Here is a 26,756-nt window from a genome sequence, read left to right on the forward strand (position 1 = left end):
GAAAATTTGGAATGCATGGAGGCTGTATGAGGAGAGAGAACCCATGTGGAATCAGGCAGGCAGTGCTTGAAATTGAAACAAAAAAAAATATAACAGAGTTTTAAAACCAAAAGCAAGGGAAAGCCAAGAGATGTGGAGATGTCGATGGGAGAAAAGCCTATTCAGGGAGAAGAAGTTAAGAAACTATAATTCTAGACAAAACTAGGACACAAGTTGGTAAAACTGAGAGTGGGAATAATAAAATAAGAGTTTGAAAAAGTGAAGTTTCAATTTATCAGGACATGGAGACACAACCGTTTTGACCCCATATATGTGCAGCCTTCCTGAGAAGACTAGGAAGTAGCCAGGACAAATGGGAATATCTGTTATAATTGAAGACATTGATGTAACAGCTATTTTAGAAACTTGGTGAAATGTTTAAAAAATGTGACACTGCTATGTTTAGTGACAAAGACTATAGAAATGATATAGCAGGTATTTCTTTGGAAGTGAAGCTACATGCTATGGAAAGCACACAATGCAGGAAGCAAGCTATCAATAAGTATCTCTGTGGATTAAAATTCACTTTGAGAGTGGAGAGAAATCCTTGGAAAGCCATTGTATCAGCTAGTCAGAGTAGCTGTGAGATACATAGATCAAAGAGTCTGTGAGGGAAGAAATACCGTGGTAATGGGAACCTACATGGGATACACAGGGAATGATAGCAAGACAGCATTTTCAGACTCGGTTAACAACTGTCTGAAGCAACTACTCTGCTGGGTGTGAAGGGAGAAAACTCTTGGTACAGCCCCATGTGAGGCACAGAATCTACTTCAAATTAAAAACTGCGAGAGCTTTATCTTGCAGTAGTGCGTATAATGTGTACTTGGAGGTAGCATCATGCAGTGGCCTTTTTTTCCACGGAAAAACCCACACACAAACTAACAAAAAAATTCACCAGTCTAGGGTTTAGCTTTTAAACAGAAACAAGAAAGTTCATTAAAAGTGAATTTTCAGCGACTGTCTAAAAGTAGGTGCTATGTCTAGTTATGGGACCAAGAAGTAGCACCAAATGTAAAGTATCAGGCTTTTCTCTGCTTTTATTATGTTTAGGAGACTGATGACAAGGATGCCTTTTAGCAGGCACTATATTTAAATACATGACAAAAAGACAGTCTCCATCCATCCTAAAATGTTGATGGTTCAAGGGGAGAGTACTAGGGAACGAAAGATATTTTTTAAGGAACTTTTTTTTTTTTTTCTTTTTAAAGAAGTGAACACAAGGACTTTTTGGCAAAACTGTAGCTTGTACAGTGTTCAGTTAGGGTGGAATATATCTATCACAGGAAATATATCCTTTAAAAATAACAGAGTTGCTAGCCATGGTAGCGCTTTTCACCTTTGCTTTGTGAAGCATGAGTTTCAGAAAACTTGGTAAATTGTATATACATTATAAATTGTACCTGTATGAGAAAGGTCATGTTCAGAAGTAGTTGTTGTGCTGTGCTTGCTGTCTCATGATATACCTGATAATGCTCTATTTGGCATGAAACAAACCTCATAAATTGTCTCTTGCAAAGAAAGGACAGAAGACTTGAGGAAAAGGAACCCATAAAATGAAAGGGACTGACTTTCTTATTTTGCAAATTTAGTTCTTCCCATGCTATTTGGGGTGACACAGCTATTCTGATGAGGCTCTGTTCACTCATGATCCTTTACGGCTGCCTTTTTCCTAAATTACCTAGATGTGTAGTTCTGGGCTACAAGCTGTATGTTCATTATAGCTGCTTTGAGCTTTTCCATCTCACTAATTTGTCAGACAAGGTATATTTTGTATGGTTAAGTACCTTGTTTTCAAAGGATTTGAGTGTGTATCTTATTGCAGTCCTGAACAGGTTATTCATCCATTTATTGCAATGGATGTTGCTGTGCAGGTGACTTACCCTGCTGTTTTCTTGTGTAAATCCCCTCGGTAAATCCCCCAGTGCGGTGACATACCCCAGTGTGCTGTCAGGACCCTGGGTGAGGACAGGTCGTGGTAACTCAAGGAATCTGAGCTGTTGGTGAGAATGGAGGCTTGGGAATCCAAAGCTACAGTCAGGCACACACTATGCTTTCATCTGAAATTATTTGTGTTTGGTTTTTAGGCTTGATTTTGTGTGTGTGTGTTTGCTAGAGGTCAACATTCCTCTGAAAAAGTGTTTCTAAAATGAAATTCAAGAGTTTAACATGGAGGAAAGGTCAAGAATTTCTTTTTGGGCTGTGCTGAGGCAAAATAACTCAGAGAACTAGGCTGAAATAGAATTAAAGAAAATATCAGGTAAGATTTCCTAACAATGAGATTCATTAGTCTCTTCAGGGAATGATAGGAACCCTGTGTTAAATCCTTTAGGCTAGAAATGAGGAAGGCATTTGGTCAGTTCTGCTTTCTCTTCTTTCAGTATCATTTGGCCCCATATTTGCAGTTAAGTCAGTAGGTAAAGAGAAAACCTCCTGCCTTCTCTTCATACCAAGGACTCCTTTAGGGGCTGAACTTATGCAGCTCCAGTTGCAGATAACAGGAAATAATGCTACCCCATCCGTGTGGAGTGGTATCTGTATTCTGTCTCTGGTGATCATTTTAAAGTATAACATAGCTTTCCTATGTGGAGGAACAGAAACCCTCAGAGGCAGTAAAACAGCAAATTCCAATAAGATTGCACATAGGCAGCTTAGCATTGAAGACGACAAAAATTATTACAGATTCTGCAAACACAATTAGCAGGCGTACAAGGTGAAAAGAAGTATTTCTGGCAGTGCCAGGCCGTCTGAATGTAGCACAGCTGTATTCGTTGATGCAGGTTCCACAGCACATTGAATCAGCAGTGTTCACCATGTTGGCCATGTCTTAAGTTTTGTGGCTAGCTGGGGAATCAGCTTGAGGATCTTAAGGGTGTGTAGCAAAAGACTGGACGAAAACCACAAGTTGTATGGCCAGTAAGGATTATTTTGTTTTTTTCCCCCTCTTGACATGCATGCTTTACATAGAAATCCTTCGCTTGGAATCCAAAGAGCGCCACTGTCTTCTCTGCTGTGCTTTTTTTTTTTCTTTTTGCCTTATAACTAATCTCCTCACATTGCAAGGTGAGTTTTATACTAAACAGGTGAAGAAGACAACATAAAGAATATAGTAAATCCAGTAAGGAATTTGCCATAGCTTCATCCAGAGTTAATTTGACAGTACTTATATATGGAATGATCACACATAACTACTGAGGCCTACTGGCTAAGAACAGGTAACTTCTGCTCGACCACTAGTGGAACTGCTAAGAGATTACTGAAAAAGAAGTAAAGCAGTTGCGTTTTTGGAATGAGATAGTTTCCCAGTCTGTTTGCTTAGAGCATGTTTAGGTAGGTGAAGGGAGAACATTGTACAGTGGGCAAATACAGACAGCATGTGATACTCTTATTCGGCTTAGACACAGAGTAGATGTAAGTTGGCCCAAGTCCCTTAAAAGTCAATGAGAACAAGCTGGTTTACATCTATGGAGAGTATAACCCAAAATATGTGTCCTCTGTCCCTGGAAGTGTTCAAGGCCAAGTTGGATGGGGCTTTGAGCAACCTGGTCCAGTGGAAGGTGTCCCTGCCCATTGCAGGGGGGTTGTAACTCAATGATTTAAAAGGTCCCTTCCAATACAAGCCATTTTATGATTCTGTGGTTCTATGATTTTATATGGTTTTTTTGTGAGAGGGAGGAAAGGAATCCTGAATACCACTCCGAATGTTTCTGCATGCCTTACAATATGATGTAACTAGGATTATGCCTTTGTGCTATACTACCCTCCTGTGCATAACACAGCCTGACTCCCTGATGATAGAAAGAAATATTACAAATTCTGTTCCAAAGTGCCAAACAGGGGGTTACAAATCCATAATAATAATTAAGCTTTCACCCCTCAATAAAGTAAAGTAATTAGCATCTTGTTATAGAAAAGCTTTAGCAGCTGAGGTCTTACCCAGCTGTGATTTTTCTGAGCATGATGAAGTTGAAGTAGGCGATTAATACCTGTTGCATGTAAAGGAATGACCCTTAAACAATAAATGCTAACAGACTTCTGAGAAATCTCTTGATAAAAGTAGCACCCCTATGTGATGATGCAGTGATTTGGACTGTTTCTCCAGGCATGATTTTGTGTAAGGAAAGAATAACAGCTGGAAGTATTAACCAGCGTATTTTAATATATCTCTCAGTGGGTAAAATCTGATGCTACTAAAGATGGTATATCTGTATTGCAACTGTAGCTCTTCATTCACTGAAAGACATATTTCAAGAGCAGCAAAGAAATGATAAATTATCTCTAGGTATCATATTGGATGTTACATGGAGCTACTTAGCTTTTACTATATCCCCGTTTCTCATCACCACGTGAGAAAGAATCATAGAATCATAGAATGGTAAGGGTTGGAAGGGACCTTAAAGATCATCTGGTTCCAACCCCCCTGCCATGAGCAGGGACATCTTCCACTAGACCAGGTTGTGCAGAGCTCCATCCAACCTGGCCTTGAACGCTTCCAGGGAGGGGGCAGCCACAGCTTCTCTGGGCAGCCTGGGCCAGTGCCTCACCACCCTCATGGGGAAGAATTTCTTCCTAATATCTAACCTAAAATTGTCCTCTCTTAGTTTACAGCCATTCTCCCTTGTCCTAATCACTGCACACCCTTGTAAAAAGTCCCTCTCCATCCTTTCTGTAGGCCCACTTCAGGTACTGGAAGGCTGCTAGAATGTCACCGTGGAGCCTTCTCTTCCCCAGGCTGAACAGCCTCAACTCTCTTAACCTGTCCTCATAGGAGAGGTACTCCAACCCTCTGATCATCTTCATGGCCCTCCTCTGGACCTGCTCCAACACATCCATGTCCTTATGTTGGGGGCTCCAGAGCTGGATGCAGTACTCCAGGTGAGGTCTCACAAGAGCATAGTAGAGGGGCAGAATCACCTCCCTCGACCTGCTGGCCACGCTTCTCTTGATGCAGCCCAGGATACAATTGGCTTTCTAGGCTGCAAGCGCACATTGCTGGCTCGTGTTGACCTTCTCATCCACCAGTACTCCCAAGTCCTTGTCCTCAGGGCTGCTCTCGAGCCACTCTCTGCCCAGTCTGTACTTGTGTTTTGGATTACCCCGATCCACGTGCAGGACCTTGCACTTGGCCTTGTTGAACTTCATGCGGTTCACGCAGGCCCACCTCACTAGCCTGTCAAGATTCCTCTGAATGACATCCCTTCCCTCCAGCATGTCAACCACACCACACAGCTTGGTATCATTGGCAAACTTGCTGAGGGTGCACTCAGTCCCACTGTCCATGTCGCCGACAAAGATATTGAACAGCAATGGCCCCAGTACCAACCCCTGAGGCACACCACTTGTCACTGGTCTCCACCTGGACATCGAGCCATTGATGGTAACTCTTCATGTGCGTCCATCGAGCCAGTTCCTTATCCAATGAGTGGTCCATCTGTCAAATCCGTGTCCTTCCAATTTAGAGACAAGGACATCATGCAGGACAGTGTGGAATGCCTTGCACAAGTCCAGATAGACGATGTCAGTTGCCTGCCCTTTGTCCACCAACACTGTAACCCCATCATAGAAGGCTATCAAGTTGGTCAGGCACGATTTTCCCTTGGTGAAGCCGTGTTGCCTGTCCCCAATCACCTCCTTGTTATCTATGTGCCTTAGCATGGTTTCGAGGAGGATCTGCTGCATCATCTTGCCAGGCACAGAGGTGAGGCTGACTGGCCTGTAGTTCCCCGGGTCTTCCTTTTTTCCCTTTTTAAAACTGGGGGTGATGTTGCCCTTTCTCCAGTCGTTGGCGACCTCCCCAGACCACCACAATCTCTCAAATATGATGGAGAGTCGTTTGGCAACTTCGTCCGCCGGTTCCCTCTGTGGAGAGGGACCTGGGTGTCCTGGTGGACGACAGGTTAACCATGAGCCAGCAGTGTGTCCTGACTGCCAAGAAAGCCAATGGGATCCTGGGGTGCATCAAGAAGAGTGTGGCCAGCAGGATGAGGGAGGATCTCCTTCCCCTCTACACTGCCCTAGTGAGGCCTCATCTGGAGTACTGTGTCCAGTTCTGGGCTCCCCAGTTCAAGAAAGATGAAGAGCTACTGGAGAGAGTCCAGCAGAGGGCTACGAGGATGGTGAGGGGACTGGAGCATGTCCCCTACGAGGAGAGGCTGAGGGAGCTGGGCTTGTTCAGCCTGAAGAAGAGAAGGCTGCAAGGGGACCTAATAAATGCTTATAAATATCTGAAGGGTGGGTGTCAGGAGGATGGGGCCAAGCTCTTTTCAGTGGTGCCCAGTGACAGGACAAGGGGCAATGGGCACAAACTGAGGCACAGGAAGTTCCGTCTGAACATGGGGAAGAACTTCTTCCCTCTGAGGGTGACGGAGCACTGGAACAGGCTGCCCAGGGAGGTTGTGGAGTCTCCTTCTCTGGAGATATTCAAGACCCGCCTGGACAAGGTCCTGTGCAGCCTGCTGTAGGTGACCCTGCTTCGGCAGGGGGGTTGGACTAGATGACCCACATGACCCTTCCAACCCCTACCATTCTGTGATTCTGTGATTCCCTCAGGACCCGCGGATGCATCTCATCAGGCCCCATGGACTTGTGCACCTTCAGGTTCCTTAGGCAGTCTTGAACTTGGTCTTCTTCTACAGTGGGCAGTTCTTCATTCTCCCAGTCCCTGCCTTTGCCATCTGCAACTTGGGCTGTGTGGCTAGAGCACTTGCTGTTGAAGACTGAGGCAAAAAAGTCACTAAACACCTCAGCTTTCTCCACATCCCAGGTAGCCAGGTCTCCAGCTTCCTTCCGGAGAGGGCCCACATTTTCCCTAGTCTTCTTTTCATCACTGACATACCTATAGAAGGCTTCCTTGTTCCCTTTGACATCCCTGACCAGATTTAGTTCTGTCAGGGCTTTAGCTTTCCTAACTTGCTCCCTGGCTACTCGGACGATTTCTCTGTATTCCTCCCAAGCTGCCTGTCCTTGTTTCCATCCTCTGTAGGCCTCCTTTTTCTGCTTGAGTTTGGCCAGGAGCTCCTTGTTCATCCATGTAGGCCTCCTGGCGTTTGGAGAATGCCAAGGTTTAAAAGCTGGGGACCATGCGTAGGTAGTCTGATGACCTTTTCATGGTCAGTGAAGGAAGCTCTCTGCTCTTTTAAGCTTCAAAGAAGTGATTCTGAGGATTTAAATAAGGTATTGAACAGAAATCAGCCTAGAGCCGGCCTACAGCAACCTTTCTAGAAACTTAGGCAGGCTCTGAATAACATCCCTCAAGGCTTCAACTTGGATCCTAATGTCTTAGACATACTTTCTAAATAAGCAAACCTTATTTTTTAGAGGTTTTGAACACACAGATAACACTTTTGTGAAAAATACTGTGATCGGAAATGTGAATTATCCTAACTGGTACTTCTGCCAAATTCTACCCTAATGCAAGGAGTGTGGTCGATGAGGAGAGGATGGAAGAAGTTCACACCGAGGACGGAAGAAGTTACGCGTATTGTCAAGCATGAGGACCTGTGCCTTGAGTAAGTTGTCTCTGACCACCCTACCACACCCTGTCACTGAAGTTTACTGTGGTCCAGCAAGAGAAGATACAGATAGCCTGAACTCCCTGATACTTTGTGTTTCCTGTATCCGGCCTATACCATGTTGGTGGCATCTGACTGGGTACACTTTTGTGTCTCTCCCAGCAGGTTAAGCTTGGAAACCTTATATTTAAGAAGGAGGTTCTGTATAATACAAGAATGATCCCTATGTCTGTCCTGACTGTGATTCAGAGCATTACTTGAATTACTGCTTAGTAGTTCTGGATTTCTCAGTATCTGGGAAATATTACATTAATCATATCACTGTGTATAGCAGTACCATCACTGAAAACCAGAGTCTGAAATGTCCATATGTCATCTAGCTATAATTACAGTATATGTTTATTAGCTTGCCAGAATTTATGCCCTGTGTTCTGCAAAATGTTTTGTGTATGCCAGTATTATTCACTTGTGTACTAATATTTTAAAATGCTGCACTCCTTGGAAAGGGCTGGGTGCTCATTAGCAAAATGAAGTGTGAAGGAGATGAGGTTAACTAAGCAGGTGCTGTTGGAACTGGGAATTAGAGTCACTCCATGCTCAGATGCAGACATTTACTCCCTGGTTAGTAAGCTGATGCAAAGCACAGATGCAGCAGGAAGCAGTAATCCTGGAACAAGCCCTGCATTTGTTCCTGTGATATGAAGAAGCAAGGAAGTATAGGGTTGCGTATACAGAAAGTGTGCAAGCCTCTCTAAGGAATCCTTTGTATGTTTGTGGGCAGAGAAGTGAGAAGGATGTTATGTTTCTGAGAGAGAACAACAGATGGGGGATTCTGATCTTTACCAGGACCTCCATAAGCCTGCAGCCTTTCACAAATGTTCATCAGTGCTCCTTGTCCTCCTTACATCATCTGGTGATTCTTCTTTAACTTATGATACTGAATGGTTTAAAAGCACATGCTTAAGCATCTCAGGCCACCTGGGACAAGCAAGCCTTGTGTTTGTTACCCGTGGTGGGAATGTTGCCCCTGGTGGGAATGTAGGGGTGAAAATGGAAAAGAACTATGGTAACCAAGCATGAGCTATTGAATTTTAACTCAGGTTTTATATACTTGGTGGGTTGGCTGTCTCAGGGCTTTGACTGACAGAACTAATATCTAGGTGTTTAAAGTATATTCTCCAAAATAAATGCTGGTTTCTCTCAGTACATATTTCAGAAGTTGCTCTATTCCCATTTGAGGCTATATCTTGATTACTTCAACACAGTCTAATGCCCCACTTTTCTTAACAGATACAGGGCAGTATTTTCATCGTGAAAAGCCTAAATATATGCTTCTGCATCCATGTTTTCTTTTTGTCCGTGTTTCACTGTTTCCGTATGTGTTTGGCAGCTGAATGCTTTCATCATCTTATCCAGGCAGGTCCTTTGGTTTGAATTTACCAAGTCATAACTGAGAGCTCACTGTCACGAATCAGGCTGCCTCAGTCAAGCCTGACAGTAGGAACAATAAATTGCAATTCACGCCTTCGTTTCTTAGTCCTAGCCAGATTGTGTTAGTGAAAAATGGAACATTTGTCAAAGAAAAGATGGAAAAGAACAATGTCAGACATATTTAATGGACACTCTACTACTTTATTTACAGTACAGGAGTTCAGGAAAATTACTGATCAACAGCAGAATCTAACCAGGAAGACCTTAATATAGCGGAGAAAAAAAATTTACAGCACTGTTGAACAGTGGAACTACAATAAAGTGTGCAAGCAGGATAGTCACAAAGCCATACGTAATAATGGAGTGACTAGTACTGAAATGTTGCATATGGCAGAAAACAGTGCTTATAAATAGGAAATACCATATATAATATTGTTAATTTAGGTGGCCATTCAAATAAGGCATAGCAAACAGGACTGTGCATTCTCTGAGACAGCTTCCTCCTAGATGATTTTTTGTATTTCCACAGGATAATTCAGTTTCACTCTGAACTTGAGAAACTTAAAAGGATCCTGCAGTTTAATGTCATCAAAAGTTAACAGAACAAACTGAGGCTGTGGTCACAACTTGGAAACCCTTTGTGTAATGAGGGATGCATGGTAGGACTACTGGCCTCATTTGTATTAGTGTAAGGATGGCACCATGTAAAAGAAGACTTTCATACATTTTTAGTGGTTTTATTTTCGAGTGGATTCACTTACACAATATCATGAAAACATTCTTCTTCAAGCTGTGCTTCTTTTTACATACAGTAAAACTTACAGAACAGGAATCTGGGCCCAGTTTGCCTGCCTTGTTGCACTACTGGCTCATCAGGCCTTCGAGTCTCTCGTGCATGCATGCTCTCTGGTTTTTTCAGTCCCTTAAATACTCTCTCTGTCATTAGGCACACAGAATCATAGAACAGTTTGGGCTGGAAGCGACCTTTAAAGGTCTACATAACCCATCCTTCTAAACTCCCTGAGTTGAAATTCTGGGTATTAAGTAGTTTTAATTTACTTGTTGGTGTTGTATTTTCCCTAGGGCTTGATATATCTATGCAGTGGTTTCTTGACCTTTTTCCCATGCATGTGGTGAATAGATTGTTCCTTTTGCCACAACCTTTTGTGTACCTAACAACCTTTTGGCAGGGACCTTTCAGTTTATATCCAGCCTTCCAGTCTTTCCCTACTTGTTTCATAGTTGTTTTTTGTTGTCCTCTGGCTTTCTCCTGCTTTGTCTGTGTCCTTTCTAAAGTGCCAAACTGTGCTGAACATTTCTGCTGCGGCCTTGCTGCTCTTGAGACTAGCAGGACTCTACCTAGGCAAGTACTCTCTATTTACATCTCCTGCTGTAGCTTTTGGCCTACTTGTGACAGTTCATCTATTTTGACTTCTTTAGAGCTAGTTGGGAGTCACCTGATGTTACTGATAGTGATTTTCAGCGGAATTGTGTAGAATTTCAGAAGAGCATTTTGTATCCTGTTGTCCAGGCTGTCGGCAATGGCACTGGATAGTGCAGGAGTAGGACAGAACTTTCTGGGACTCTTCTTGGTAGTCTGCCACTTTGGGTGGACAATGACACTGAAGAACTTTGAGCAGTTTTCTGTAGAGAAATGTGAAAGCTGAACAATGGTTTTTGAGTGTTTTGGGGGTGCCTAAACATTGGTCTTAGTGTGGCAAACTTTTCTGCGTTTGGATTTTTTGCATCTTTGTGAAAATCCCCTTATTAGATGTTTACTCACATTGTTGTGCTTAAATTTACCTTGAAAGGTGATTTGAAGTAATTCCTGAAAATGGAATTTTCTTTCCCAAATCATTTGTGTGTCTTGCTAGTTTTTTAAAGGTAGCTTTATCATTAATGCCAGGGCTGATCCAACATGCAGTCTTTCAAAACAACAGAGATGAATATTAGGTGCAAAATTATTTACTAAGTTTTCTTGAAATTCCTATAATAAATCTTTTTGCAATTAATGGACTCAACCACTAATCTGCTTAAATCTTCGGTGAAGATTTTGCTTGCAAATAACATAGTGTAAGAATTAGTTATTATGTGTCAGGAAGTGCTCTTTCTTGTGCCTGGTTTGGTTAGTTTATAAGGCAGTATACAGAAACGTAGTAATTTGTGGCAAAGTCAGATGGCAAAGAGTCAAAAGTCCCTTCAGGGACAGCAGACCTTAGGGTGAGCAGGGTTCAGAATACAGTCACAGTTTTTAAATCATCTCTCGGTTTGCTCATATGAATAACGTTCTGTAAACCTAAAAATTACTGGGCACTTCAAAGACTAAAATCTCAACTTATATGAAGAAAATGAGTAACTGAAGGCCAAATGCCTTACTTCACAGAATCACAGAATGGTAGGGGTTGGAAAGGACCTCTGTGGGTCATCTAGTCCAACCCCCCTGCCGAAGCAGGGTCACCTACAGCAGGCTGCACAGGACCTTGTCCAGGCGGGTCTTGAATATCTCCAGAGAAGGAGACTCCACAACCTCCCTGGGCAGCCTGTTCCAGTGCTCCATCACCCTCAGAGGGAAGAATTTCTTCCCCATGTTCAGACGGAACTTTCTATGCTTCAGTTTGTGCCCGTTGCCCCTTGCCCTGTCACTGGGCACCACTGAAAAGAGCTTGGCCCCATCCTCCTGACACCCACCCTTCAGATATTTGTAAGTATATATTAGGTCCCCTCGCAGCCTTCTCTTCTTCAGGCTAAACAAGCCCAGCTCCCTCAGCCTTTCCTTTTAGGAGAGATGTTCCAGTCCCCTCACCATACTTAGAGCCCTCCGCTGGACTCTCTCCAGTAGCTCCTCATTTTTCTTGAAGTGGGGAGCCCAGAACTGGACAGAGTACTCTAGATGAGGCCTCACCAGGGCAGTGTAGAGGGGAAGGAGAACCTCCCTCAACCTGCTGTCCACACTCCTCCTAATGCACCCCAGGATCCCATTGGCTTTCTTGGCAGTCAGGACACACTGCTGGCTCATGGTCAACCTGTCGTCCACCAGGACACCCAGGTCCCTCTCCACAGAGCTGCACTCCAGCAGGTCCGCCCCAAGCCTGTACTGATGCATGGGGTTGTTCCTCCCCAGGTGCAGGACCCTGCACTTGCCCTTGTTGAACCTCATCAGGTTTCTCTCTGCCCAACTTTCCAGCCTGTCCAGGTGTCACTGAATGGCAGCACAGCCTGCCTGGTGTATCTACCACTCGTCCCAGTTTTGTGTCATCAGCAAACTTGGTGAGGTACATTCTAACTCTTCATCCAGGTCATTGATGAATAAGTTGAATAAGACTGGGCCCAGTACTGACCCCTGGGGGACACCACTAGTTACCAGCCTCCAACTAGACTCAGTGCCGCTGATGACAACCCTTTGAGTTCTGCCATTCAGCCAGTTCTCAATCCACTGCACCGACCACTCATCCAGCCCACAGTTCCTGAGCTTCCCTAGGAGGATGTTATGGGAGACTTGTCTACTTGAAAATTGCAGTTTTCATCTACAATGCAGAAAATCAGAAATTATTATTCAAAGATGTGTCCTGACTGGAAAGAAACTGACAGTTGAAATACTATATCTTTCTACATGATGGTGTTCTTCAGAAACTGCATGTAGAGCCTTGGTACTTTAAGCCCATGAACCTCTTAAAGGAAATAGCAGCTCTGTCCTAATTTGGAGAATTCAGTACTGCTACCTGAGGCATGCGGGTGTTATGTTGGCTGGGGATGGGACTACTGATTTCTTTCTCTGGAGGTCTGGGATGTCTGCAGTATTTTCCCTGTCAATCAGATACTCCACACTGATGAGAAATGCAAGTAACAAAAGGAATGTTTTAAGGAAAATACTTTTTTCTCACTGAACTGGAAAAGCTCTGGGATTTATTGTTGTATAATTGTCTTTGTTTGTATAAAACTGAAATGATCTTCCATTCTGTGCTCTGCTGAACTTTTTTTTAAGTGTGTATATGTCTTTTTGTATAAATTTGTTTAGGAAAGCACAACATTAACAAAAGAAGTAAAATCAAACTGAACTGGTACTACGTAGTTATTCCAGAATTATCTATGAGTCTAAACAGTCTTTTACCAAAGTACAAAGGAAAGAGCATTTGATTGTGAATTTAGTCTTGATATCCTGGGAAAGAGAAGAACAAGAATTCCCTTTAATGGTCTGAATAATTTCACAAATCACCTTTCGTATTAGCAACTTGCTGGAAATGAAGGAACATTAATTATATGGAACTAAAAGCCATGGACAGTTTTGAAGCAGAGGAGTCTCTATGGAATGTTAAGTCTCCATTTATTTCTTACGAGAAGCCTTAAAAATGCTGAATATTGTTCATAAACAATTGAATAATGCATCCTTTCCAAATCCTGGAAAGAAAAGTAACCTGTTTTCGTAAAAGAAAATAAAGGCATTTGTAGAATATAGTCCAAATTGGTCACGCAAGCTTCACTTGTTGTTAAGTAGGAAAACCTTAACACTGTTTTCATGCTCTGGCAGAAATAGACTTTTTCAGCTTTCTACCCTTAGTGTTAAATTTTCTGGATATTAAAAACTGGGAGACTTTGTAAATACACACTTTTATTAAAAATTGCCTCTCTTCAACCATGGTAGAAAAATGCAGTGATGTTTTACAGTTATCCATGACTTTGTGATAAGGAATAAGAATCTGCTTTTGGAAAAGAAGAAAAGGATTTTAAAAGATTTCGAAGTATTGAACTAATAGTCTAAAATTCCTTGCTATTGCCATCACAGATGAGAGGGAAGGAAGTTTCATCCATTTAATTAGGTTTCTGAAAGAGGGCAAGTATCTGAGTGTAGTTCCTGTCTCCATAATCTCCTTAAAGGGCTTAATTTACGAGCCTGGCACGTTTGAGGCAGGATAATTTGGAAGCGTAGGCATAAGTAACAATACAAGAAAGCTGCTCAGAAAGCTTCGTGGGAGACAATACTTTTCCTCTGTATAAAGTAAGACAGGCCAACAACAGGATTGTTCCCTTGCCATTGTTAACCAATGTCTAAATAAATACTGTCTAAAGTACAGTCAAGGAAAGCATCACATCAGAGGGAACCTCAGCAGCACAAGTCCCTGCCAGAAACCCCAACCTTTCCAGGATACGCAGAAGTGAATGTGATTTCTCTCAGTTCTCAGTAAACTTCAGGGTTTTGAGGTGCATCACCATGGTCTACTACAAAATGAGAGGACCTGTTTTTCCCTGCCTTGTGTAATGATGCAGCAGTAGTTCTTGAGTACAAGTGATTCAGGCTTCACTACTTCCATCAAATCAGTGTATTTCTTTTTACCCAGAATGGTACTATTTAGCTCTCTGTGCCTGTGTTGCCGGATTGGTGTCAATTTTATGGATCTAACAAAGTGATAACAAGCACAGGGTTTTAAAGGCTGCTGTTTAAAGATTCCTGGAAAACCTGCACATTTTCATTTCAGTAATAAAGCTGTGCTCGACCTGTGCAGTAACCTTGTAGGGACTTGAGGGTTTTCATATAGACTGAACATACTTTGTGCTGGCTGTGCGCAGAGGTAGATATCTGCCGTCTGCATTTGTAGCTAAGGAGTCAAAACAGTCAGACTACTGAAGGATGTGTATTAACCTCTTCCAACACCCTCACTCCCATTAAGTAAAGCATCATGGGCTTAATTTTAATCAAGGATGTGTGCAGTTCCTTTGCTGCCTTTAGTTGAAGGGCCAGATTTTTAAGCATACTTAGAAGTTAAAGATGCGCCAGTTCATCCTATTGTAAGATCCCATCTCAAGCGGTGTCAGTCTCTGTCACTAGGCACCAAAGTTCTGTTTAGAAAAATCCAAAACTTGCCTTGGCTTGCTGAATCACATCTGTAGCCCTTGTTTGCAGCCCATGGACAAAGAATGTGCACCTGCTTTTCATGATACTTCAGCTTTATAAAGAAAGGTGATTGCTGTAGTTAAATGGGCAAAGCACAGTTCCTCTTATTTCATGCTCTAATATAGTAAGGCCATCTTATATAGCAGTGTTGTGTGTGTTGGCCCTCCTGTACTAATCATTGGCAGTAAAGCTCCCATCTTTTCTGCTCTGTTAGTGATTTTCTGAGGTCTCAAACAACATATGGTGTTTGTTGTCTAGGAAGATGTTCCTGCAGGCTTAAAAGAGAAGAAAAGGGCAAAGGAAATTTAGTCTCAAAGGTGCTATTCTGCATTAAATAGATAAGCATTTATGCACCTGACTAACAAACATTTTGGGCCTTGGAGTCTGGATTTCTAGTGTTATAGAGGTCACAGCATCTTACTCCCAGATACTTTTATCTCTGTTGAGAAATCCGTGTTGTTTTTTGTTCCTATTACTCCTACTGCTGAAAAGCTTCCCAGGTTTAATGGTTAGAGATTTCCTTATAGTTTCTGTCCTCGCCATCATCTTTTCTTCATTCAGTGTCACTGTTCTTAATGAAAACTGGGCCACAGTTTGTTTAGTTTGGGGAGAAATGTTAAATCTTCATTCAGTCTTCTCTGGACAAAAGCACTTTTCTGGCTTTCTACAGCTTGATATACTGTTACTAGTTTTTCAATAGCTGTTCAAGATCTAGCATGACTTGAGTCTTGGTGGTATTCACATCAGCCCTGCACTTTGCTTATCATTCTGTATTCCTCTTTTTGTAGGCTCACTACTTACTTTTAATAAGCTTAAATCTGCACAAGTCTGCACCCTAGTCCCACAGATTTTCTGCCTTGCATGAGAAGTGTCTTAACGGAGACAAGTTCCTTCAGATTTCAATCCTTGTGCTTGTCAGTCCATTTGACGACTTCACTGGTCTGTTTTGTTCATTTCTGAAAATGAACTCTAACAAAGTTGAAAGCCTTTAGTGCTTTTTTGCTTTTTTTAATAATGAATTTAAAGTAAATTAGCCAGATACCTAACTGTATGTCTCTATACAAGGCTGCATTTTCTTCTATGAATCAAAGCTATGTATAAACTTAAATATGAAAGGGTGGATGGTAGAGCCCACAGAGCCTAGTTAGGCTATATTTAGATAAAAATTACTCTACTTTTAGCCTAGAAAAATTAATCTTCCTAAGCTATACTCAACTGAGATTTTTGCAGGGACATTCCAAAGCACCTTGGAACAGGTTCTGAATTGCCCCCAGAAGAAGCTTATCTTTGCTGTCTTTATGTTTTTTTTCTCTGTATGGATCAGATTTCTTCTAAAATGAAATTTTCATTGTGTGCATTGATATGTATAGGAACGCATTGTCAAACAAGACATGGGTCCCACCAAAATCCTTCCATTCATCTTTACTCATGCTGCTTTGGTTGAGCTATTTTAGTTCATATTTAAACATGGTGTACCTGTGACCATAACTGTTCCCAGGCTTTGCCTGTTCATGTCTTGCTTGTTTTCTCCACTTATTTGTATTATTAGAACTGGGAGTACTTGTACGTCATTGGGAACTGAATAGCCTAAAATCAGGGTGTAAATGTATCAGATGCAATGAAGCCCAAATTTTAATTTCTGGTTAACTTTATAGAGAAGACCATGCTTTAGTTCAGTTCAGTAGATCCCCTGTGCATGTCTCTTGGCTGGCCAGGGTTTTCCACTAGTCCTATGCTCCCTCAGAGGGTTAAATGCATCTTTTATCACCAGGTAGGATTTGGCAACTAGGTCTTTCATTAGCTATCTATTTTTATCATGCAGCTACTGAGACCCGAAATGAAATGAAAGGACCTATATTTAGGGCATCAGCTGTCAACATGTGATTTTGTCTGGTGTTGTAATGTAGTTGTGTGTTCTCTTGTCATTTTGGTAGACCTTAGCAGTATTTTCATATGCTGGTGAGTGGAATTATTAAGATAAATTATCTTTGTGGAAAATAAATCTGAAAGTAAGTATTCTAGTGGGATCACATAACAGTTGAGGTCAGAAAGGATCTCTGGACGTCATCTGATACAACCTCCCTTGCCCAGACCGTGTCCAGATGGCTTTTGAACACCTCCAAGGCTGGATTCACCACCACCTCTCTGGCAATGTGTGGCAGTGGTTAGTCATTTTCACAGTGAAAAAGTGTTTCCTGATGTTCAGGTGGAACCTTCTGAGTCAACGGAAATCTGAACAATGTAGTGATCGATTTTATTGTCTTACAAGGTACGAGTAATTCATTCCACATAAAAATGACTGCAAATTTTCTTCTCAGAAGATGATATCTTAAAGAAGATGAGTGAGTAAACAAATGAATTAAATGTTAGTGATTATAAAAGTTTGTCCTGCAGTTCTCTGGATAATGTTCTTATTTAATGTGATGTTGAATATCAATGTTTCTGCACACGGTAGGAGTTCTATGGGTAGATGAGTCCAGAGGTTCACGTTCTATTTATTGCTTGGTTGACCATAATTGAAAAGTTCAGGCAAAAATTACTTTGCAGAATTGAGCAGGATTTCTGAGTCTTGCTAAGTGATGGCAGAGATTTGTAGTCCAGCTCATAGGTTGACACTTCTGCCTTTCAGAACTTTCTGGTTGTCTCCAAGCTCCCAGACATAAAGCATGTTTTGTGTCCAGTACTCTTGTGAAGGCAGTAACCTCCTGAGGAAGCTCCCTGAAGTCAGAAGCAAGCAAAAGAAATTCTGTGATTCTGTGAAAGCAAGATGCTGGCTTCAGAGATGATCTTATCAGGCTCTTTCTTTTTGGAGCAATGACTAGGAAAGCTCAAATCTGGTTCCATGATCATCTGCTTTTACAAGTATGTTGACTTCTTGTTATATAAAGCTAGTTTTACATGCTTGGCCAAAGAATAGCAGTGAATGGAGTAGAGAAAATAACAGAGTAAGCATAAAATTAGCACCTGGAGCATAGAATGAGTGGAGCAAATGAGACCTGAGGCGGGTCTAGTCTGGGTTGCTGGCTGTGACAATGGCCATCAACAGATATATCAAGGGTAGGTGTCCATCCTTTTGCAGGATGCAGCTGTGGAATAACCTGCTTTTACATACATCTCATATTCTCTTGCCCTTACAGGGTTTAATTACACACCCATGATCTAGATTTGGCTAGACGCATTGTGTAGCACTGATACACTGTGATGCTTAGAAAGCCAATGGGGAGACATAGGAGGCTTTAAAGAGGCAGTTTACCCTGCAGCAAGGCTTCCAGAGGGAGCGGGCTCCATCCTGTGTGGTGCATGACTTCCTTTTAGTGTAGTGGGATAGGATTTGCTGGGAACCTTGATCCTCAGCTGCATCTTTACTGATAATTGCATCAGTGTGCTGAGGCCTGGGTAAACCCTCCTATATATACTTCTTGTATATGTGCGCACTACAACCGTGCAAGACCTTTTCCATTAGAATACACAAACAACCACACTTATACTATAGTCCTCTTCTCTGGATATGGTGTAATGGAAGCATCACTGACTTGGGAACCAAAAGCCCCAGGATAGATATGGTCACACTTTTGCCACTGGCTGATGCTTTTACCTTCAGCAACGCACTTCTCCATTCTATCACCCAGATCCGTTTGGCTAGTTAACCTACAGGCAGACAGGGCTGCTCTCTCACTTATGTGAATAACTTTTGGAGAGACTAGTCTCTTTTTTTTTTTAACAGAGGTGTTTTTTTCCAGACTTGATTTTTCAGCCTTCTCAACTTGCAGATCTCTGGAAGTTTTCCAGTGCAGGTGTGGACACCAGTTGAGTAAATTTCAACCTTCTGATGATGGACTTTCTTTTCTTCATTACCTCTGCTGCCATAATTAAGTATTTTTGCTTGGTAGAAATGAAAAACCCTAAATGTTTGCATAGTTCCCAGCACTAGCAATGCTGGATTCAGCCTGTTCCTTTATGTGCATTGCTGAGAACTCTCTTATGAGTGTGTGCTGCCCTTTAAAACAGAAAATATGTGTATTGTGTTTCCAGTGACAACATGATCTTCCCCTTTCAAACTGGAAAAATGCTTTCTCAGAGAGGCTGTGGGAACAGATGAACAGGATTTTGGTTGGGTGTTTATTTCCTCCTGTAGCTCAAGGGCTGCTGCAGGAGAAGCGTGCCGATAGGTGTAAAACATTTCACAACACCTCTAATCCTTTCCATAAATTTTTGCTAGTGATGTTAACAAAGCAGAGCATAAGTAGGGAGCTCATTTGTAGCTGTGTCTGATTGCTGCTACTTACTTCTACACCTAGGTGTGTTCAGTCGGGGAAAGTGCCTCTTGCTGCTATGGCCATCCCAGCTAGGTGGGAGCTGAAGAAAACATGGCAGTACTTTGAACTTCTCCACACATTACACCTGACTCAGCCCTTAAAGTGCTCCTTGAAGCCTCTGTCATCCTGAGATCATTAGAGGATCAACTGGGCATTTTCATGTCAGAAGCCTACTGCTGTTGCCTGGCCCTAGGAAATAGGTGATATATTTAGTTTCACCAGCTTTCCGCGAGAAATGTTTTAAAGTTTATGTGGATGTTGATCTGTTTATGATAGAGTGTGTGTGGGGGTATGTTCTCTAGCCTGTGTCACGTGGATCTGTAGAAAGCATATACTTTGAGGACTCCTTTGGGTGAAATGGCAATGCCAATGTTGTCTGCAGTAACTGAGGCAATGCTTCTTGTCCTATGCCTGTTTTTTATTTTTCTTTTTCTTGTTTGACAGTAATTCTAGCTTTGACACGGCTGTGTTTCCTGAGCATACCCCCTGTTGTCACTGGCCAGATCTAAGCTGCATAGTGCAGAAACACTTCTCTGCTCCTGGGTCTACTTTTACTTTTAGACTTAGCTCTTCAAGGTTTGGAGAGTTGTAACTACGTGCTTATTAGTGCTGAGAATCAAAGTCTTCTCATGCTGAGAAATGTGTTTGGTGGGGAAGGCTTCCTTTTAAGTGATATTTTCTTTAGGGAAAAATCAAAAGGAAAGAATGTATTTTGGGTTGGTTTGAAAAGAGTGTATTTGTGGGCCTAAGCTATTGTGATGCCATTGAGCTGTAGTTCTTAAAGCACCTGTTGTTTCCTGAAGTGTAGCTAATGGGCTGACTGAAGTTCTCAGTGCTTGCCATGGTGGCACACATTGCCTGTGATGCTCCCAGAAGTCCTGCAGAACAGAAATTAGCTCTAGTAGTGCCTTGCACAGCAAAGGCAGTGTCACAGAAGGGCCAGATCAAGGTTACATGGAGAAAATCAAAGCTGCGCTGCTTAGATTTTGAGTGCTTAACACAAAAGTGTATTTGTGTGTCATTTCCTCAGCTTTATTTGTTATGATTATTTGTAGCACTATAAAATACTGAAATTCCGCAGTGCAGTGTTGCACAGACATTGCATACTGGGTGAACAGTACAGACCTTTGGCTGTCATAGGTGAGGAATGGGGAGAGTCTGGAAAAACAGACCTAGTTCCTGGTTCAGGAGATCTATGTTGGGATCCTCATAGCCAGCTTCCTTGCAATCATTCTTTCAAACTGATGCATTTTTCATAGCATTCTTCCCTCCCCGTCCCTTAATTTATCCTCATTATCCTAATCTTGTTCAGTTCACTCATTTTGCTGCTGAGTCTTCCCTTTACAGCTGATGGCACCAGTTTTCCTGGAGATTCTCACCTAGCTTTAGTCTTTACAACCCTCATCTCTTCCTCTCTTCAGGTGCTCTGTCCCAGCCTCTTGCTATAGCCAATCCCAGTTGCAGCTTTGCCTTCAGACAGCCTCATTTACTTCTCATGAGCTAATCACGCTGCTAATCCTCTGTTTCACAGGACGCTGCTGTACAGTTGCTGATTTCCTGGAAGACTCAACCAAGTATATTACATCACAGGATTATTTTTTTTTCCTGTGACGTCAATGCAAACTTCATATCTTCAAAACTACCAGTGCAAAATTGTGAGGTCCAGTTCTACAACAGTGACAAAGTTGTTAAAATCTGTTCTGCTTATTTATTTTTAAAAGATGGAAACAAATGTATTTTCTGTAATAAAATCCATTTCAAATTTTCAGAAACAATGGAACCTTTATTTTTCTGAAACCCCACCCCCAAAAAACCAAAACCAAAAACCCCCAACCTGAGTCAGACACCTAGCAAGGGCATTTCCTGGCAAACTAGTTAATATGGCAAAGCTGAAAGTAATTGAAAACAAGGTCTTATAATGAGACTTGTCAGACAACTTTAAACATTGGTGTTACTGCCAGTTCCATCTATATTATCCAGCATTCTTTTCATGCTGTTCTGACCTTGCTGCTTTTTTAATGAATCCAGATTTTTCCCTTTCCTACTGGCAAGGTCTTTGATTTCAGTGTCAAAGAGCGAAAGGTACTTTGAAAAGCGTTCAGTTGCCCCTGACAAACATCCTCTCCAAAAAACAAATGTCATGGCTAAATTATAATGTAAACAGAACCAGTTGGTACCATACTCTTTTGCTTTTGTTTAGATGTGATAAACATATGGAAATCGTTATACAATCAGAGACCATTTCCAAAATGCGTGGATAACAGCCTCACTGTGATTTCACAAAGAGAACAAATGCTTCCCTATGTCTTTGCAGGCAGAGCCTTAGAGCTAGGTGTGGAGTAAATGTTTTAAATTCCAGTTGCTCAGCTGTGCTTCAAGACCCTTTCATGATGCAGCAACAAAAAAATTTTTTTCCCCATGAATGCTCTTTTCACCTCATGAAACTGTTTACCAGATTAGTGCCTCATTAATATTTTAATACTGTTTTGTCATTTCATGCTCTTTTAAAAGGGATTGCATACGTATGGGTGGTAAGAATATTTTGATGCATGTTCTGCAGATATTTTTCATGTTGTTAAAGAGGGTTTGGGGCTGTTTCCTCTCTCTGCTTGTGTTGGGAGAAGACATTTAAAGACATGTTCTTCCTATGTGGACAAAGCAATTGACTGTGCGTGGCTCAGAAGATCTAATTTCTTTTCCTGCTTACAAACTCTTTCCATTTTCTTATACATTGGTTTCCCTTATTGGTAGCATGGTCTGGGCTGTGTTTTGTTAACTGCTTTAAGAACTGCTAACAAGAGGCAATACACAAGAGTGAATTTGCTGCATCTGCCTCTGAAGCGTTTTTCTGTGGTGTTTATTCAGATGTAAGTAGGCCTGATTTAGCGCAGGGCTCCATTTATGCCTTGAATAATAGGTTTGTATTGGGCATTTGCCCTTCATTGTTGAAATTCATATTTGGAGATAACTTCAACGCTTCCAGATCAAGATAAAGAGTTTTCCTGAGCCTATATTGTCAGCTTGGGTTATTTAACAGTCACTTAATCAGATAATGCAGATATAAGCCCAGAGACTGAGACAGGAAACGCATGCAATAAATGCACTCTTTTCAACTTGTCTGACCTCTTGTACAAAGCACGAGTGTGGTTGTTCTGAGAGTGGGTTGCTCTGAGAGTGGGTATATTTGCAGACTCTTCTGCTGAGTCTTTGTTGCAAGATGTATATTTGCTGGCACAGTATGCAGCAGTACCATCATCCTGATAACAGTGCACAGGCACTGTGTCTCAGAGGTCTCTTGGTATAACTTTGCATCCCACATTTTTGGTGACTGTTCTCATGGGAAACTGCTATGGCAGGGATCCAGTGTACTGTTTTTGTGAGAAGTTTGCCATCACAAGCCCAAGTGGAGGATTAGAGCAGCTGATTCCTCGGTCAGAACAGGAAGGGTAGGTGACACACAGATACAGACTTAAGAGAACTGCACTGGTGTGTTTGGGAGTTCAGGCCATTAGCCCTGACAAGCCCAGACAAGCCCCAGAGCAAGAAAATTGGGAGCCTGTAGCCCACCAGTGCTGCTGATGTGGTGCAGTGGAGAGGAGCATGTAGAGAGAGGCTGTGGTTGTGGATGTCTGTTATGGGCTCAGAAACTGCTGAACAGGAGCACTATCCAGAGGCAAGCGAGGCTATCGTTTTAGTTCAGAGAAGACTGAGGGTGAAAGAATTTGGATCCATTAGCTGGTAGAAGGTGGGGAGATGATCAGTGTTGTTATGATGCTTTAGCTGATCTTTTGCATTTGAAAGTCCTGAGCACAGACTGAGTTTTTCCACTGCTGCTAGGAAAGCCTGGCCTTTGTGTCTGCTCTAACTTCTGACTGGGTTTGAACATACGGTCTTTGTATTCCCAAGATGTTCTTTACTCTGAGATACAGCTTCATACAGAGCCTGTATATAGCCTGTGCTCTGCTTTCCAGGAATTAAGTTTTTGAGGTGCTGCTGTTCCTCTGCCTCTCATGTCCAACCCTAGTCTTCTGAGATATGTTTCATAACATGAATATTTCCACAAATAGAGAGGACCCAAATGCTTGGAGAGGCTTCAGGGTATCTGTAGGAATGGGCAGGAATAAACAGAAACAGCTGCACTTGCAGTTATCTACTGAGATCAGTACTTACGGGATAAATACATTTTTCCCCAAGGAGGCTGAAGTAATACCACTTTCCAAAGGCAGTTGATTTACTTGCTTCCTCAGTTGCTTTGGATCAGATTCCTGAGACATGCAAGTACATGCAAGCAATGTGCTTGATAGCTGTTTGGGACAGGGGTCAGGGACTTTTTGTTTTTCAAAGGAGGCCTCTCACAGGGTCTGCCATCAACTAAGGGGGTCGCCTGCTCAGTGTGACTGCATTTCTGCTAGTGCCCCTGATTCTTGGTCTCTGGTGTATTGCTTGCAATGCTAATCCACGTGGATAGTGATAGGTATGTTTTAGGGAGTCTGGACCTAAAGTTTGGCTGGATTGGGGCTTTTGTGCTATGCATGACACCGCTTCCATGAGTCTGTCACAAGCTTTTCTCTGTCTAGCCATGCTTCCTTGACCAGCGTAGGTAGAGATTTTTAATGTCAGGACATATTATGGGGAAACAACACTGCTGGGTCAGAATGGTGTTAGGGCACAGGGCGTTGCATAGCATGGATTCGAGAAACAAATCCCAACTCCATCACAGACAGGGTACCCTTTTGAGCAACTACCAAGCTTTATCACCTTGTGGTACACATTTTCAATTCCAGGAGCAAGAAGACTTTTGCTAAAGCAAAGTGAAAATTTTGTTTTATTTGGGTTCTGTTGACTATAGATACTACTGTTTCATGAAATCAAAGTATAAACTATATGAATGAGCTGGGTTTAGGAAGTTATTTATTGCCTTCAGCAAGCTTATAAGCTACTCTGAGCAATATGGTGACAAGCAGTGGCAGCTAGAAATCCCCAGCCATGAATCATCTGAAGATTTGCTCTCCACTGCAGACAGCATCTGCTCCAAGGTTTCCAAAATTTGAGCCAGAAGAGTGAGGTGGGATAATTGGAAGAAGGGTGTCTCAGGGGATTCATCAACAATCTTCTTAATTTTCCCCTTGCATGTCACTCTGTGGGATATGCATGCCTTTGCCAGTAACTAGATTAACTCAAAAACAAAAAAAAAAAAAAAGAGAAGGAAGTACCTCTTCCATCCCTAGGCTGCAGGAAACATTTGGCAGACAGAAAGTGTAACATCAAATGCCTGAAGTGAAAACAGATTTTGGTGATGGTAGCAGCATGTCCTTAGGTGTGAGAATAATTGAGAATAGCTGCATGTGGTGTGCACTGCGGTCTCACGCAGTTCTTCCCTTTGCAACCTTTATCTTGCAGACTCTTTGTCACTGGAGTAGTCTACACTCATGTGAATAATCCCTATGTTGCAGCAGGGTTTATCCTGCCAGTAGGAGTGACTGGCTACCCGGATCAGGCCCTTCTCTTGATGTGTTTACTCTGAGCTTGATTCAGGAGACCATATAGCTCAGCAGTGCAGTGGGTTAGAGAACTCCACCCTCACCCTTGTCACCCCAGAATGCTGTGGCAGGGACCTTGCAGGATAGCACAGCTCTGCTGCCTGTGCTGAGTGCAGGAGGAGCCATAATGGCCCTTGCTTTCCCTTCTTGAAGGGCAAACTGGCAGAAGCAGAGAAAAACAGGTGAGGTGGTCCTCTCCATGCTGCCTTAGAAAACAAGAGGGGCACACTAAGGAAAACTGCCTGCGGGAGCACAGTGAGCGAGTGGGCTCCTGATGTGGCTCTGTAAGCTGCAGTGATCACTTGCTTCTCCCCTTAGAAAATGCAGATGACCTTAGGGAGAAGGAGACTCAAGGGAAGAGAAGGCTGTTACACAAACATTAGCTGAAATCCTTCGTGCTGTTTACTAGAGGGGCTCAAAAATGCATGTATATACTGATGCTGAAATACAGTGTTAGTTAATTGAGAAGAGAGGAAGTTTTTTTCAGTTTCATGGGCTTTGGGCTTCCCTTGTCTGCTGAAGAAAGAAATTGTCTTTTTGCAGGACAAAGGAAAGAAGCGAGTGTAAAGTTTGCAAAAGAGATCCTTTGTCAACAAGAGTTTTGTTTTCTGCGGAAAAGGTATTTAAAATGTTTTGCCTGAAAGACTGAAGCCAGCTCTGCAGTTAACAGTTGTTTTTGAAGAGTTCCTTGTTTAGCATCCACCAGACTGAGCTTTTTGTATGCGAGATAGCTCTAATAGTGTTGTAGTCTCCAGTGGTGTTTTTCTTGGAAATTCTTTCTTTGAATAGTAAAACAGAATTGTCATTTTTGTCTTCACTGCTTGTAGCAGTGCCTTGATTTCAGGCTTTTGATGTCACTTTCAAAACAGAGCTGTTGTGTAAGACTGATTTCTGAGTCGATACACAGTAGATGCAACTAGTTGAAGATACAAATGACCTCCACTTAATTAGCTGACAGGGCATAATGAGTGTTTGCCTTATCAGTATATTTTATTTCAGTTGACATACTTATCAAAAGTTGTACAAAGTCACAGAATTCTGTAAAATCAGCTCATCTTTGTCCACGTGTATAACCCTACCATAAGCACCCATTCATATGTTTTCAGTTAAGAAGTGTCTGAAGTCCCACAAAGTACATGATGTATCATACAGTACTTGCAAAGTTTAATCAATGTTTTCATATAAAGGTTCAGTACCTGAGTAGAAGAAAATATAAGTAATGGGGGTAGAAATGAGTGCTAACATGAGATCTAAGGCTGAGAGCCTCCTAAGATGTCTCATACTGCACATTTTTCATTGTCATTACAGGGATATCATGTATTCCTGCTGTGAGGGGGAAGGCAAAGGAATCATATGTTACCTCTGCCTGAACAGCACTTGTTCAAGTGTGAACTGTTTTTCAATATGCTGCTGTTGGTAATAGTGCTCCAGAGTAAGGCTGGCAGTAGGAAGGTTTTCAGCTGTCTTGACTTTTGGGGTTTTATCCCATAAGTCTTTGCTGGGTGCCAGTGAATAGTTTGTATTCTCATGGTTGACACAGGTTTGCTGCATCTTCCTCATACGTAGCTGACCTGGGCTGGTGAAGCAAGAACAGTGCATCCCACAGGTCCTCTGTGTGCATGTGCACATCAATTTTTCATGGACCATCAGACCAGTGCACTTTGCTGAAGCAGCTGTGTGTATATGCTTTATCTGCACATGGGCATGCTAAACAACATGGCTCATTCTGAAAAATGAGGCAGTAAGCCCACCTGGGTAATGTATGCACGGAGTCATGTCTTAAAAAGAATGTATGGAACTATTAAGTTTGTTTTACAATGTGGTCTTCTTCTGATGTTATTGTCTTGAGAAATAGTTTCAGTCTCTGTCTCATCTTGGAGAACAAAGGGAATAGATTGAAGCCTAGGTGAGTTAAGTCAAAACCTAACGAGGGTGTGCTTTTCAAAAAAATTTTCGGTTGTTGGTGTGTGTTGGAGAGAGTTAAAGAAATAGCTGCAGGTTAGGCTTCAGGAACCCTGAGAGGTAAGGGGCT

Source organism: Opisthocomus hoazin, chromosome 5 (genome assembly GCF_030867145.1).
Source record: "Opisthocomus hoazin isolate bOpiHoa1 chromosome 5, bOpiHoa1.hap1, whole genome shotgun sequence".
NCBI lineage: Eukaryota > Metazoa > Chordata > Aves > Opisthocomiformes > Opisthocomidae > Opisthocomus > Opisthocomus hoazin.